This window comes from Piliocolobus tephrosceles, chromosome 2 (genome assembly GCF_002776525.5).
Source record: "Piliocolobus tephrosceles isolate RC106 chromosome 2, ASM277652v3, whole genome shotgun sequence".
NCBI lineage: Eukaryota > Metazoa > Chordata > Mammalia > Primates > Cercopithecidae > Piliocolobus > Piliocolobus tephrosceles.
Window position 1 is genome coordinate 7,486,048 of NC_045435.1, and position 14,288 is coordinate 7,500,335.

At 41.0% G+C, this 14,288-nt stretch overlaps 1 pseudogene; it reads right to left on the reverse strand.

The window, feature by feature from the left end:
* Positions 1-358: 358 nt before the first annotated feature.
* Positions 359-1,057, reverse strand: LOC111541743 (annotated as a pseudogene).
* Positions 1,058-14,288: the final 13,231 nt, after the last annotated feature.

The window sequence follows — 14,288 nt, forward strand, 5'->3', positions numbered from 1 at the left end:
TTCCAAACTCCAGGCATGGCACATTGAACTTGAGTGTCGGGGGTTAAAGTACTAAATGGTTAAGCTCTACACATAAAAATGGTTAAAGTGGTAAGTACATAAATTTACCACTTTAACCATTTATTTTAAAGAAGTCATAAACAGCATTTATTACCTTGGTATATCATACTGGTCTTGTTGCTGTTCCTTCACATTTAAGTGGCTTTCCATCTTTCCTCCCTTCTCTCACAGTCCAGCTACACAGTGCATCCCTGAACTGTTAGGCCACAGCAGCAATATGCTTATTCCATCCACATCCCTAACATCATGCATTCACAAAATCAAAGTTCTGGTCCACAAACACTTCCCTATAGGAAGTTCAATGGTTATGAAAGAATCTGTAGTAAACCAGACCTCCCAGGATGGCGAGCAAAAGTAAGACGATGATGGAAAGCAACAGCTTGTTGGTTGTCCCTTTTCTGGTCATTGAACGGAGAATCTTTCGACTGTTGCTCAGGTTTTCACTTGTGTTTGCCAGTCTACTCTTGGTGCATTCTAACTGGTCTCGTCATTCCCCCAGCTCTTCTATGATTTCTGAGCCAAGCTGGTCAGTCTCTGTGGCAATCCGATGAGAACGTTCAATACTGTGGGTGGCCTAGTTCAGACTTTCAGTGCCTTGAGGAAGCATTGCCCTTTGAGACCGTAGCCGATTCATATGCTCGTTCTCTACAGCATGTATGATGTATTTCGTGTCTCCTCGGCCTCCAGGTGTGGCTGTCAAAGGTGTGCTGCTCACCTCCCGATGGAGTTTGGCAAGGTCCTTCTGGTAGTTTTGAAGCTTAGACATCATGGGGTTACGGAAAGACAGGGGTGCATAACGTAGCTCCTCATCTATCTCTGCCAACGTTTCATTTGCTTCCCGTTGCTTTTCATCAAAATCCCTGATTAACTTCTTCTTCTCTTGGGTCCCCGCCATCCCCAGCAGCCGCTCGGGCACCCCTTGTAGGTCTTTGCGGAGGCCGTGGAAGATCTCCTACAGCTTCTTGAAATGCTCCGAGGAGGCGATGGAGGTGGCCATGGAGCAGGCCACGCTCCAGCAGTGGCCACCGAGATCCAGGGCACGGGGCCGTCTCCTAGCCTGGGGGTCAGCTGCCAAGTCCTGTGACCATCACAGCGACCACCGCGCCACTGCAGCCCAGGACCACTTTCACCATTTTTACATGTAGAGTTCAGTGGCATTAAGTATATTCACATGGTTGTACAACCTTCACCATTGTCCACCTTCAAACTCTTTTCAGCTTGCAAAACTGAAACTTTACATCCTTTAAACAACTCTTCATTCTCCCCTTCCTCTGCCCCTGCTAATCTTCTCTGTCCCACTTTCTTTCTCTATGAATTTTAGGGTACCTCATATAAGTGGCATTGTATAGCATCTGTTTTTATGTGACTGGCTTATTTCACTTAGCAAAATGTTCTTAAGGTTCATCCGTGTTGTTGTAGCATGTGTCAGAACTTCCTTCCTTTTTAAGGCTGAATAATAGACCTTTGTATGTATATGCCCCATTTTGTTTATCCAGCCATCTCTCAGTGGATACCGGGGTTGTCTCTACCTTTTGGCTATTGTAAATAGAGCTGCTGTGAACATGAGCAGGTATATACCTAGGGATAATTGTTGAATAATATGGTAGTTCCATTTTCAAGTTTTGGAGGAACTGCTATACTGTTCTCCCTAGTGGCGGCACCATTTTACTTTCCTACCAGCAATGCACAAGGGTTCCAGTTACTCCACATCTTTGCCAAAAGTTGTTACTTTTGTTTTTTTAAAATAACAGTCATCCTAGTTGATGTGAAATTGCATCTAATAGTGATTTTGATGTGCATTTCTCTAATCATTAGATGCTGACCATCTTTTCATGTGTTTATTGGCCATTTTGTACTTCTTTGGAGATTTTTTCCTTTTGCTCATTTTCAACTGGGTGTTTTGGTTTTGGTTGTTGAGTTGTAGGAATTTTAAAAAAATATATTCTGGCTATTAATGTTTTATGAGATGCACGATTTGTGCATATTTTCTCCCATTCTGTGTGTTGCGTTTTTACTCAGTTGATAGTGTCTTTTTTTCCCTACACCATTGGTCATATTTCAGAGGCAGAGGATTTATCTGAGTAGAAGTAGTCATGATATAGACCTGAACTTCACCATTAATAGGCAGCTGGATTTTTTAAAATTGTTGCTATTTTGCTATTTTATTTTCAAGGTCTCTTTCAGTCATGCAGGAGTCAGTTGAAGTATTGCTATGGCGACTGCTTTTATGATGAAGAATTACCAGTTTACCTTGGAAAAAGCCTATGATATCTATAAAATATCATGCCAGAGGCTGAGTTGTTTTAGTAATAATTCTGCTTTTGTGATGTGATTTTATTTAAAGAAAATCGAACTTCATATTTGTTTGTCATTATAGGATTAAATGTGGGCTTGACTAGCAACTGAAATTGTATGAGGCAATGGGATATGAAATGGATATCTCTAGTGCAATTTATAGACAAATGGTTTACAAAAGGTCATGGAAAAGTATCCAGGTAAGTAATAATTGCTAGTATGTGTTGAGCCCTTTCTAGATGTCATTTACTCTGACACTAAGTGCTTCGGGTGCATTTGTCACCTTTCTAGCAATTCTGTGAGACAGTTATCATAATTCCCCTTCATCCATGGTTTTCAATTTCCATGGTTCCTGTTACCTGAAGTCAACTGTGGTCTGAAAATATTAGTAGAAAATTCCAGAAATAATTCATAAGTTTTAAATGCAGGCCATTTTAAGTAGCGTGACAAAATCTTGGGTCATCCTGCTCCATCCCGCTGGGGATGTGAACCATCCCTTTGTCCAGCATCTCCACACTGTCTGTGCCACCCACCCATTAGTGACAGTGACTTGGAGCCCTCTAGGTTATCAGATTGACTGTCACAGTATCAACAGTGCTTGTGTTCAAGTAACCCTTATTTTACTTAATAATCACCTCAAAGTCCAAGAGTAGTGATGCTGGCAATTCGGATATGCCAAAGAGAAGCTGTAAAGTGTTTGCTTTAAATGAAAAGCTGAACGTTCTCAACTAAATAAGGAAACGAAAAAAAATAGTATGCGGAGGTTGCTAAAATCCACAGTAAGAATTTTATCCATTTTTGTCAAGAGAAAAGAAAGAGATATGTGTGCTAGTTTTGCTGTTGCACCTCACACTGCAAAAGTTATGGCCACAGTATTGATAAGTGCTTACCTAAGATGGAGAAGGCATTAAATTTGTGAGTGGAAGACATGAACTGAAACCCGCTCCAAATGATAGCAATTGGATCCAGTACTATCTGTGGTCTCAGGCATCCACTGGGGGTTTTGGAACATGTGCTATGCAGATAAGGAGGACTATTGTACTGTGCTGTTGTTACCTTTTAAAACTGTGGTTTAGTGAGAAATAACTTCTTCAAGGTCACATAGTTTGTATAATAAATGGCAGGGCTGGGATTTGAACTTGGGCAGTCTGTGCTGAGAACCTACGGACTTAATAACTGTGCTTTCCTACCTCATCCTCATTCCCCAAGGCAGGAGTATTTTTTTTCTTTTCTTTCTTTTCTTTTCCTTTACTTTTTTCTTTTTCTCTTCTCTCTCTTTCTTTCTTTCTTTTTTTTTTTTGAGACCTCCACCTCCTGGATTTAAGCAATTCCCCTGCCTCAGCCTTCTGAGTAGCTGGGATTACTGGTGCGTGCCATCACTCCCAGCTAATTTTGTGTATTTTTAGTAGAGACAGGATTTCGCTATGTTGTCCAGGCTGGTCTTGAACTCTTGGCCTCAAGTGATCCGCCTGCCTTGGCCTTCCAAAGTGCTGGGATTACAGGTGTAAGCCACCGCATCTGGCTGGGAATATTTTTCAAAATTTAAATTGCCGAGGTTTAGCACTTGCCTCAACTTGACATTAACTGAATTTTGTCTGAAAATGCAGAGAGTTGATTCTGACAAATGGATACATTTGAATTATGTAATACAGAATTCCAGAATTTACCTCGAGAACTCTTTGCTATTGACCCAATCACCATTTCACAAGTATTGAAGGATGAGGGTCTCTACAAATGCAGGAAGTACATGTAAAATATTTTGTATCTTCTGGATATTTTATCTTGGCTCAGTAGCTGAAAAGTACTTAAAGTTACAGTTTCTTTTATTTCTGTAGGAAGAATTTGTTTGACTGAATAATATAGAAATTTTGAATTCAAATCTGCTTTCAAGAAGAATATAAATTCTTAAAAGCAAAAATAAGATTGTAGGGATTATTGAAAATTTAAGTAGCATAATCAATGTAATATTATTTTGTCCTCTAAGAAATACTGCACATTTTATCTATTCATTGTTTGGGAAATCATTAATGGTTTTGTTTCTTTGAGAGTTGCAGGTGTTCATTATTTTGAAATTCTAGCATTTTGGGTTATAATGAAGGAAGCGCTTTTATAGCTGTTGCCCACAAGAAAATGACGCCATCTTTCATGCTCACCACAGGGAGTCAGGCTCAGTGTACATCTTGTTTTGTTGAACCTGTACAATGGATGGAATCCACTTTTGTTGGGAGTGGTGATAGTATCTTTTGATGCACAAGATTTGTAAATTATAATGATATCCAGTTTGTCTATTTTTTCTTTTTTTGCTTCTGCCTTTAGTGTTATATCCAAGAAATAATTGCCAAATCCAATGTAGTGAAGCTTTTACCAGAGTTTTCTAAGAGTTTCATCCTTTCACATCTGATGTTTAGGTACATTGTGAGATAATTTTTGTATTTGGTATAAGGTAAGGATCCAACTACTACTACTTCTTCTTCTTTTTTTTTTTTTTTTTTTGCATCTGGAGATCCAGTTTTCATGATGTTCATGATGTCATTTGTTGAAAGACTGTTCCTTCACCACTGAATGGTTTTGGTCCTTGTCGCAAATTATTTGATCATATATGCCAGAGTTTGTTTATGGGTTCTGTATTCTATTCAATTGGTCTGTATGTCTATCTTTATGCCAGTATCACACTGTTCTAATTACTATAGCTTTGTAGTAAGTTTTGAAATCAGGAATATGAGATTTCCAACTTTGTTCTTCTTTTTTTAGATTATTTTTGTTATTTGGGATAGATTATGAATTTTGGGATAGATTTTTCCATTTCTACAAAAATTAAAAAGCCATTGAGATGCTGATAGGCATTGCATTGAATCTGTAGATTGCTTTGGGTAGTATTAACATCTTAACAATGTTAAGCCTTTCAATCCATAACATGGAATTTCTTTCCATTTATTGATGTCTTCTTTAGTTTCTTTCAGCAGCATTTTATAGTTTTCAATGTAAAAGTCTTTCCCCTTTTTGGTTAACTTTACTCCAAATTATTATTTATATATATATGTGTGTGTGTGTATATTAGATATGTGTCTATATTATATATATGTGTGTGTGTGTGTGTATGTGTGTGTGTATATACATATATATTTTGGTGGGGGGAAAGGATAGGATCTCGCTGTATTGCCCAGGCAGGAGTGCAGTGGCAGGATCATGGCTCACTGCAGATTCAACCTCCTGGGCTCAAGTGATCCTCTCACTTCAGTCTCCTGAGTAGGTGGGACCACAGGAGTGTGCCACCACCAGCATGCCCAGCTCATTTTTTTTTCCTTTTTTGTTTAGACAGAGTCTCGCTCTGTTGCCCAGGCTGGAGTGCAGTGGCACAATCTCAGCTCACTGCAACCTCCACCTCCCAGGCTCAAACAATTCTTGTGCCTCAGCCTCCTGAGTAGCTGGGACTACAGGCATGCACCACCACACCTGGCTAATTTTTGTATTTTTAGTAGAGATGGAGTTTCACCATGTTGGCCAGGCTGGTCTCAAACCCCCGACCTCAAGGGATCCACCCACCTCAGCCTCCCAAAGTGCTGAGATTACAAGCGTGAGCCACTGTGCCCAGCCCCCCAGCTAATTTTTAAAATTTTGGTAGAGACAGGGTATCTCTGTGTTGCCCAGGCTGATCTTGAACTCCCAGGCTTCAACTCCCAAAGGACTGGAATTGTAGGTGTGAGTCACCACACCTGGGACCCCAATTGTTTTTTATGCTATTATAAGTTGAATTGTTGTCTGAATATTCTTTTTGGATTGTTCATCCTTAGTGTAGAGAAACACAGCTGATTTCTGTGTATTGATCTTGTATTTTGCAACTTTGCTGAATTTATTAGTTTAAACAGTTTTTTTCAGTGAGTTCTTTAGGCTTTTCTACATATAAGATCTTGTCACCTGTGAACAGAGAGAGTTTTACCTCTTTTCCAATTCAGATGTCTTTCTTTTTCTTGCCTAATTGCTCTGGCTAGGACTTCTAGTACTATGTGGATTAGAAGTGGTGAAAGTGGATATCCTTTTCTTGTGCCTGATCATAGAGGAAACACTTTCAGTCTTTCACTGTGGAGTATGATGTTAGCTGTGGGTTTTTAATATATGGTCTTTATTGTGTGGAGATAGTTTTCCTCTATTTCTAATTTGTTGTGTTGTTGTTGTTTTTAATCATGAAAGAGGCAGAATTTTGTCAAAATGCTTTTTCTGCATCAGTTGAGATGATCACAAACCCTGAGCTTTTATAACCAGGAAATGGCTCTAATTCCCAACCCAAAATGTTATCAGACGAGGCCCCAGCAATTTAAAAGTTACAGTTTTGTTTCATGAAACCCTATTCTCTTCCATGCCTATTGGTGAATCCAAACACTTGTCAATTGCAGCAATTGATATTGCTAGATATTTTCCTTCCCTGACCTATCATCTGTATTCTTAAGCCCAGCAGTAACTAACTATACTATTCCCTTCTTTCTTGCTAACAATTGAAGGAAAAAAAAAATCAATTTGAACTAATTAACAAATGGCTAGGAGCCAGGTTTCATGGAATGAATTTAGTTTTATTTTTAAAAATCTTACAATAAATTGACTTCTTTTTGGTATACAGTTCAAGGAATAAACATGCATAGATTCATGTAACTGCTGCACAATCAGGATACAGTTCTATTACTCCCAAAAAACTCCTGCCTGCCTTCTCTTTCTTGTCACATCCTCCTCCTACCTCTGGCAACCACTAATCTTCTTCTTTTGTCTTTTTGAAAATGTTGTATAGTGTGTAATATGTCTGTGACTAAAAGCTTAAATATGACTGATGATTTTGCTAAGAACCATTTTGAGCAACATCCTTCTTGTTCTGCAGAACTGTCCCGAACTGTGAACCTGATATCATAATCATCATGGTAGGAGGTCATAATCAAAGGTTCATATGTTAGACTAGCCTCACAGTATAAGCCTCTAAACTTCTATCTGTCTCTAACTTCTCAGTGGAGAAGGGTGTTGGCCACAACTTAAGGCTAGTGGTTGATGATTGGGATTAAGCTTTTAGCACCTATGCCAGAAGAAATAATAGGAAATAAGATTACCATCTGTGGTACATGGTCATTTCATGACCATCATGTGTTATCTATACATGAAGGACAGTGAGGATGAAATGTAGTAAGCTAAAAATTAAAGGACTGTACAGATATTATTTCAGAGAAATTATAAAGCAACTGTCTTTTGCTTCTACTGGTCAATGAATTAATTTTCTTGGTTTGTTGGATGAAACAAATTTAGTAAAATGGAAATAGTCATATTGTGTTGATTAGAATGCTTTTGACTGCAAGCAGAATATCCAGCTAAAAGTGACTGAAATAATGAGATTTATTATCTCACACAAAAAGACATCCAGAAGTAGGTGGTTCTAGGGCTGAATCAGTAGTCTCAAGAATGTCATGAAGAATGAAGCTTTTTTTGTTGTTGAGACAGAGTCTCGCTCTGTCGCCCAGGCTGGAGTGCAGTGGCGCGATCTGGGCTTACTGCAAGCTCCGCCTCCCGGGTTCCCGCCATTCTCCTGCCTCAGCCTCCGAGTAGCTGGGACTATAGGCGCTGCCACCATGCCCGGCTAATTTTTTGTATTTTTAGTAGAGATGGGGTTTAACTGTGTTAGCCAGGATGGTCTCGATCTCCTGACCTCATGATCCACCCGCCTTAGCCTCCCAAAGTGCTGGGATTACAGGCGTGAGCCACCGCGCCCCGCCCGAATGAAGCTTGTTTTCATCCTCCATTCCACTGTCCTCACATGAAAACTTTTGGTGTCTTACTTGCAAGATGGCTGCTACAGCTCCAAGTACTGGGTCCTTAGACAATTGCATTGCTATGTAGGGAGCCGGGAGCAGCTCAGGTGACAAGAGAGCTCTTCTCATGTGTGCTTGTTTTTTTTTTTGTCTTGAAGGAAAACTGTTTTCCAAATCCCCCCAACAGACTTAGTGTTATGTCCCATAGTCAGAACTGGGTCCCTTGGTCATTTGTTAACATGAAGGCAAAGTAGCTCTCTAGCAGTTAACTGTTATCATGTGACATGGGCTGGGACAGGAGGGATGGAAGGTGAGGAAAGTGACTCCTTGAGAGGCAACAGATTTGCCTCACTCCGTGGTGAGGATTACATGCAGTAATGTGGGTAAAGCACCTCTAATTGGGCTGGCACATAAAGGGCTCAATCCTCATTAATTCTTTTTATTTCATGTTTCCCTTCTCCCCTTCAGTTTTCTTACCTTATTTTTCACCTTTAGGAGAAATATGGAAATCCGGAAGTTTTGCTGACCTTCCGTAGATAAAGGCCCTGCTTGTCTCTCCCACCCTCGTCTACTTCTTGGAGTTCTGCAGCTTGAGTTTCCACAAACCAATTGGGATCTCCTGGACCTCTCAAAAGTCCCTCACCTTAGACTGAGGAATACATTTTTATGGCTGGTCCATAGATGTCAATTATAGACATAAAATTGAGAAATCCTTATAAAGAAAAAAGAAAAAACCCATCAGAGTATGTTATTATTACAATGTTAGCCTCCACTAGAAAATCATCTATTTCAGTGGAGTGAAGCTCTTTCCATCCAAAAACGGAGCAAAAGGCGCCCCTGTCTGTGCCTGTCTGTACTGATTGCTGGCTCTGAACACCAGAAGATGTTTCTTGCCATTAGAGCAATGATTTCAATTTTTCCATTCCAACTGTGGTGAAAATGAATAAGAAAACTGAGTCCTGCCTCTGGAAGCAGGATACAGGTTCCACACTAATCAAAAAAGGAAGATTCATTATTAGACAATATTTCACTCCCCAGACTTTGAAAGTTCCTGCATTTGTCAGAGTAGCTCTGAATCACTTCACAGCCACCGCAGGATTAGAATGGGGGTATTGTACAAGCCTGACCCTTTGCAGTTAAGTTTAAGCTTTTTTCCCCTTCTAAATGAGCTGCTCTTGCTACTCTCTGAGTCACTGCAATACAAATCTCATAATTTCATCTCCTTCTCTTCTAATCATTTTACCAGATAGCAACTTTAAGGGGGCGCAGGCATGCAGATTTTTTTAAAGGGGCCATAACACCCTAAAATACATTTAACTAAGAAGTGCCAATGAAATATCGACACTGTCACCAGGTAATGGAGAATGAAGTTTTCAGGAACTTGCTTAGTAGCGATAAATACTTCAAAGGGCCACATTTCTATTTGCCAAACCAAAGCAGATTGAGCAATGGAATCATGAGACTGTCCTGATGAAGGTGACCCTGGGCTGAGTGCCTGAGGGACTCTGGGGCTCTAAGAAACCCCCTTCTCAGACATGGGCTTCCCTGTCTCTAACCCAGTGGAAAAGCCAGCAGAAATCTGCTGTGCAGTCCTTTCTCTTACGAACATCCAGAGACAACAATGTTGACAGCCCCAGGCCACAGCACTGTGCAATTCTGTTGGACACATTGCAAAGGAAAACCACCAGCAGCTGTCTGAAGCTGGTTTTCTCTTATTAAAATTTGGTGAATAAAGCCTGTACCATGAAACACACCAGATAAAAAACCAGCCTTCCTCAAGAAGGGCTTATTGCAGGCTGGGAAAGATATTGTTTTGTCCAAGTCAGTAGATTTCTATCCACTTGAACACCTCTGCATGGACTTAGGTGCTCGGGATAATACAGAGGGAGTTGGAAGCCTGGTGCTGCCCTGTGAGAGCATTCCCTTTTCTGTCTTTGGGAGTGGGAGCAGACTGACATACGGGAAACTGAGAGAAACCTGTGTGAGGAGGGTATGGAATCATGCACAACTGTGTGGGCTGAGTGCAAGTGGATTCAAAAGGACACAAAGGTTGGTGTGAGATGATGAGTTTCTTCCAAACAGGAGCCCAGCTGGCTCATTTTGGTATCCTCAACATAGTGCACTTGTCACACAAGGTAGGGATTTAGTAAGTACAATTCAAGTAAAGGTTAAGTCTACACTTTCATTCACCTGTAATTTCATCCTGCCCCATTTTATACCTTACTGCCTTTGCCCTTGCACTTAAAATATACACCAAAATAAAAGCACCTCAAAACCCCAATGAGTTTCTAACCAGTCACATGCTGACACACACACTTACACATTCAGAATCTCTCATTGATTCTCGTTGTTCTCTCTCAATCTCACACTCACTTTGCATCTCTCCATCTCCAGCATTGTTGCCAGGAGTTGGAGAAAGGGTAGAATAGCACTTACTTTTTTGATTTTTCCAAATTTTCACCAACCAGTTCACAAAAGCACAAGGATGAAGAATTAGAAAAGTGGAGGGAGGACCTGGTGCAGTGGCTCACACCTGTAATTCTAACACTTTGGGAAGTTGAGGCAGAAAGATTGCTTGAGCCCAGGAGTTCAAGACCAGCCTAAGCAACATAGAAGGACCCCATCTTTACCAAAAAAAAGAAAAAATTAGCTGGGTGTAGTGGTGGATGCCTGTGGTCCCAGCTACTCAGGAGGCTGAGGTGGGAGGATTGTTTGAGCCTGGGACGTCAAAGCTGCAGTGAGCGATGAACCCACCACTGCATTCCAACCTGGGTGACACAGTGAGACCCTGTCTCAGAAAAAAAAAAAGAAGGAGACAAGAGCAAGATGATGGGAGAGGGGAAGAGAAGAGAAAGAATAGGCGAGAAAGAAAACCAGAGAAGTTAAGCTTCCCATTGTAGGTAGGGAGTGAACTGTGAATGACAATGCTTTTCCTCTGTCAGGGTTAAGGAGGATGGCTCCCAGATTGTACAGCAGAGTGAGAGTCCTGCAAAGATAAACTGCTTTGGATGCACTGACTTGTAGAGAAGGAGAAAATAGGGGTGGAACAATCTACATTCTGTCATAAATTCTGGCCATGCAGTTTTCTTGAAGAGTTTAGCTTCTCATGGATATGACTTGTGTTTTTATATAGCTCCTTTTCATTAAGCTGATTCTAGCATAAAGTTAAATGACAAATGCTTTGTTGGGAAAATGTTGGACCACTTCGTGGCTGCAGATGCCTTCTTGGCAGCTGTGATGGCTAATTTTTTATGTCAACTTGGCTGGGCCATGGGGCACCCCGATACTTGGTCAAACATTATTCTGGATGTTTCTGTGAAGGTATTTTTGGATAAGATTTGCACTTAAATCAGTGGACTTCGGGTATAGCAGATGGCCCTCCGTAATGTGGGTGGGCTTCATCCAATCTGCTGAAAGCCTAAATAGAACAAAAGGCTGACCTCAGAGCAAGAGGGAACTCCCCAGCAGACTGCCTGTAGACTTCATCTACACTGGCTCTTCCTGCTTGTCCAGCAGACTGCCTTGGATTTGAACTGCAAGTCTTTCCCGAGAGGCCTTTCCCATCAGATTTTGGACTTGCCAGCCTCCACAATATCTTAAAATCTATCTGTCTATCTATCTATCTATCTATCTATCTATCTATCTATCTATCTATCATCTGTCTATCATCTATCTATCTATCTATCTATCTATCTATCTATCTATCTATCTATCTATCATCATCTATCATCTATCTATCTACCTATCTATCTATCTATCTATCTATCATCTATCATCTGTCTATCATCTATCCTGTCCATACACCTGTCTGCACTTTATTGATTGTGCTTCTCTGTAGAACTCTGACTAATCCAGCATCCCCTAAGCTGCAAGCAAGGCTGAGAGGTAACAAATGTGCTCTTGCCTTTCCTAACCAGTACCATAACTGAGGAGTGTGGACTAAGAGGCCATGAGCCCAGGATCGTAAGTCAGTGGGCCTAGGTGATGTGTGAGCCTTGTCCCTTCCTAGTGCTCTGCCCTGGATAGATTACCTAAGCTCCAGAAACAATTACTCAGATGACTAAAGCATTGGCAGCCTCTGATGTGTTCATTTTCTATTGCCATTGTAACAAATTACCATACACTCCATGCTTGAAACAAGGTAAATTTATTCTCTTACATTTCTGCAGATCAGATCAAAGTGTCAGCAGGGCATCTGAAGGCTTCAGCGAACAATCTGTTTCTTGCTTTTTTCAGCTTCCGGAGGCCACTTAAATTCTTTGGATCATGGCCACTTCCTCATATCACTCTAACCTCCTGCTTCTGTTGTTGCGTCTCCTGCTACTCCTTTTATCTCCTGCCTCCCTCTTATTAGGCCCTTGTGATTGCAGTGGGCCCACCCAGTTACCCAGGATCCTCTCCTCCTGTCAGTGTCCTTAATCATATCTGCAAAGTCTCTTTGGACATTTAATACAACATTTACACATTCCGGGGATTAGGACGTGGACATCATCGGTGGTGGGCAGGGGCGATTATTCTACCTACCACACCTGGTCAGAGGTAATTGGTTACAGATGGAAGGTGAGATAGGGGAAGGATTCTAAGATTTCATAGTTGGTACCTAAAATTATTTTATATCTTAGAAAAGTACTCGATTGTGTGACAAATGCAGAAATTTGCAACAAAGAAATGCTTTCTTGGCTCCTAAAGAGGTGGACATGTGTTGGTACTGTATTTTTATTTAACAATGACAATTCTGCTCCTAGAATCATCAGAGTAAAGCTTCCCCCGTCTCTAAAAAATTAACATAAAAATGTCTTTAAAAGTATAATATTGTGGCCAGCTAGGTACACAAATCTGTGGGATTTCATGTCCTGACAGATTCACTAAGCATTCCATCCAGTCTCCCGTAAGGGACCTTTGGCAGGAATTAAAGCCTTTTAAGAGAGACCCTGAGAACCTTCCTCAAAACATTAATTCAAGTATCATAAATCTACACCATCGTTTGTATTCTAGAACATGTCATCCCAACATAAGTTCTAGAATTGTTGTGCCTTCAACATGCTGAGTACAGTTTTTGAGAATCAGTCACTGTCAATGCTTCCCTCTTGGCCAAATGGATAACTTTAGGGAAGTTTCTGGCCTTTCTTTTTGGTGCATGGCTGTATTTTGAGTGCTAAGTATATTGTCATAACCTTTGCTTGGTCTGTTCTTAGTGGAAAAAATAAGATTTAACTCTATAGAAAAGGGAGAGCATTAAAAAAATCAGTTTTCAAAAATCATCCTGATGCTCAATTTAGTTCAACAATTGTTGGGGTGGCTATAATAATTTCAGGCTGGGTGTGGTGGCTCACACCTATAATCCCAGCACTTTGGAAGGCGGGTGGATCACTTGAGGTCAGGAGTTTGAGACCAGCCTGGCCAACATGGTGAAACCCTGACTCTACTAAAATTATAAAAATTAGGCCGGGCGCGGTGGCTCAAGCCTGTAATCCCAGCACTTTGGGAGGGTGATGCGGGTGGATCACCTGAGGTCAGGAGTTCAAGACCAGCCTAGCCAACATGGTGAAAATGACAAAAATTAGCCAGGCGTGGTGGCATGCACCTGTAATCTCAGTTACTTGGGAGGCCGAGGCAGGAGAACTGCTTAAACCTGGGAGGTAGAGGTTACAGTGAGCTGAGATCACGCCACTGCACTCCAGCATGGGTGACAGAGCAAGACTCTGTCTCAAATAAATAAACAAACAAACAAATAAATAAATAAATAAAATAACAAAAATTAGCCGGGTATGGTGGTACACGCCTATAATCCTAGCTAATCAGGAGGCTGAGGCAGGAGGATCACTTGAGCCTGGGAGGCAGAAGTTGCAGTGAGCCAAGATTGTGCCACTGTACTCCAGCCTGGGTGACAGGGTTAGACTCCATCTCAAAAAAAAAAAAAAAAAAAAAAAAAAAACAAAAAACGAAAATTTCAGATAGCCAGTGAAGACTCATAGTTTGAGCCTGATCTGATGGTTAGGACTCACCTAAACGTGGGCACCCCAGGTTGCTTGCTCTTTTGTGGTGATGGCACTCTCTTACGGAGTTCACTTGCCTTTAGGCTCAAGGACTTCAAATAAATACTGGAGAACTGGTCTAGAGCTCAAGAGTGATTTATTCTCCCCATACCAAGGA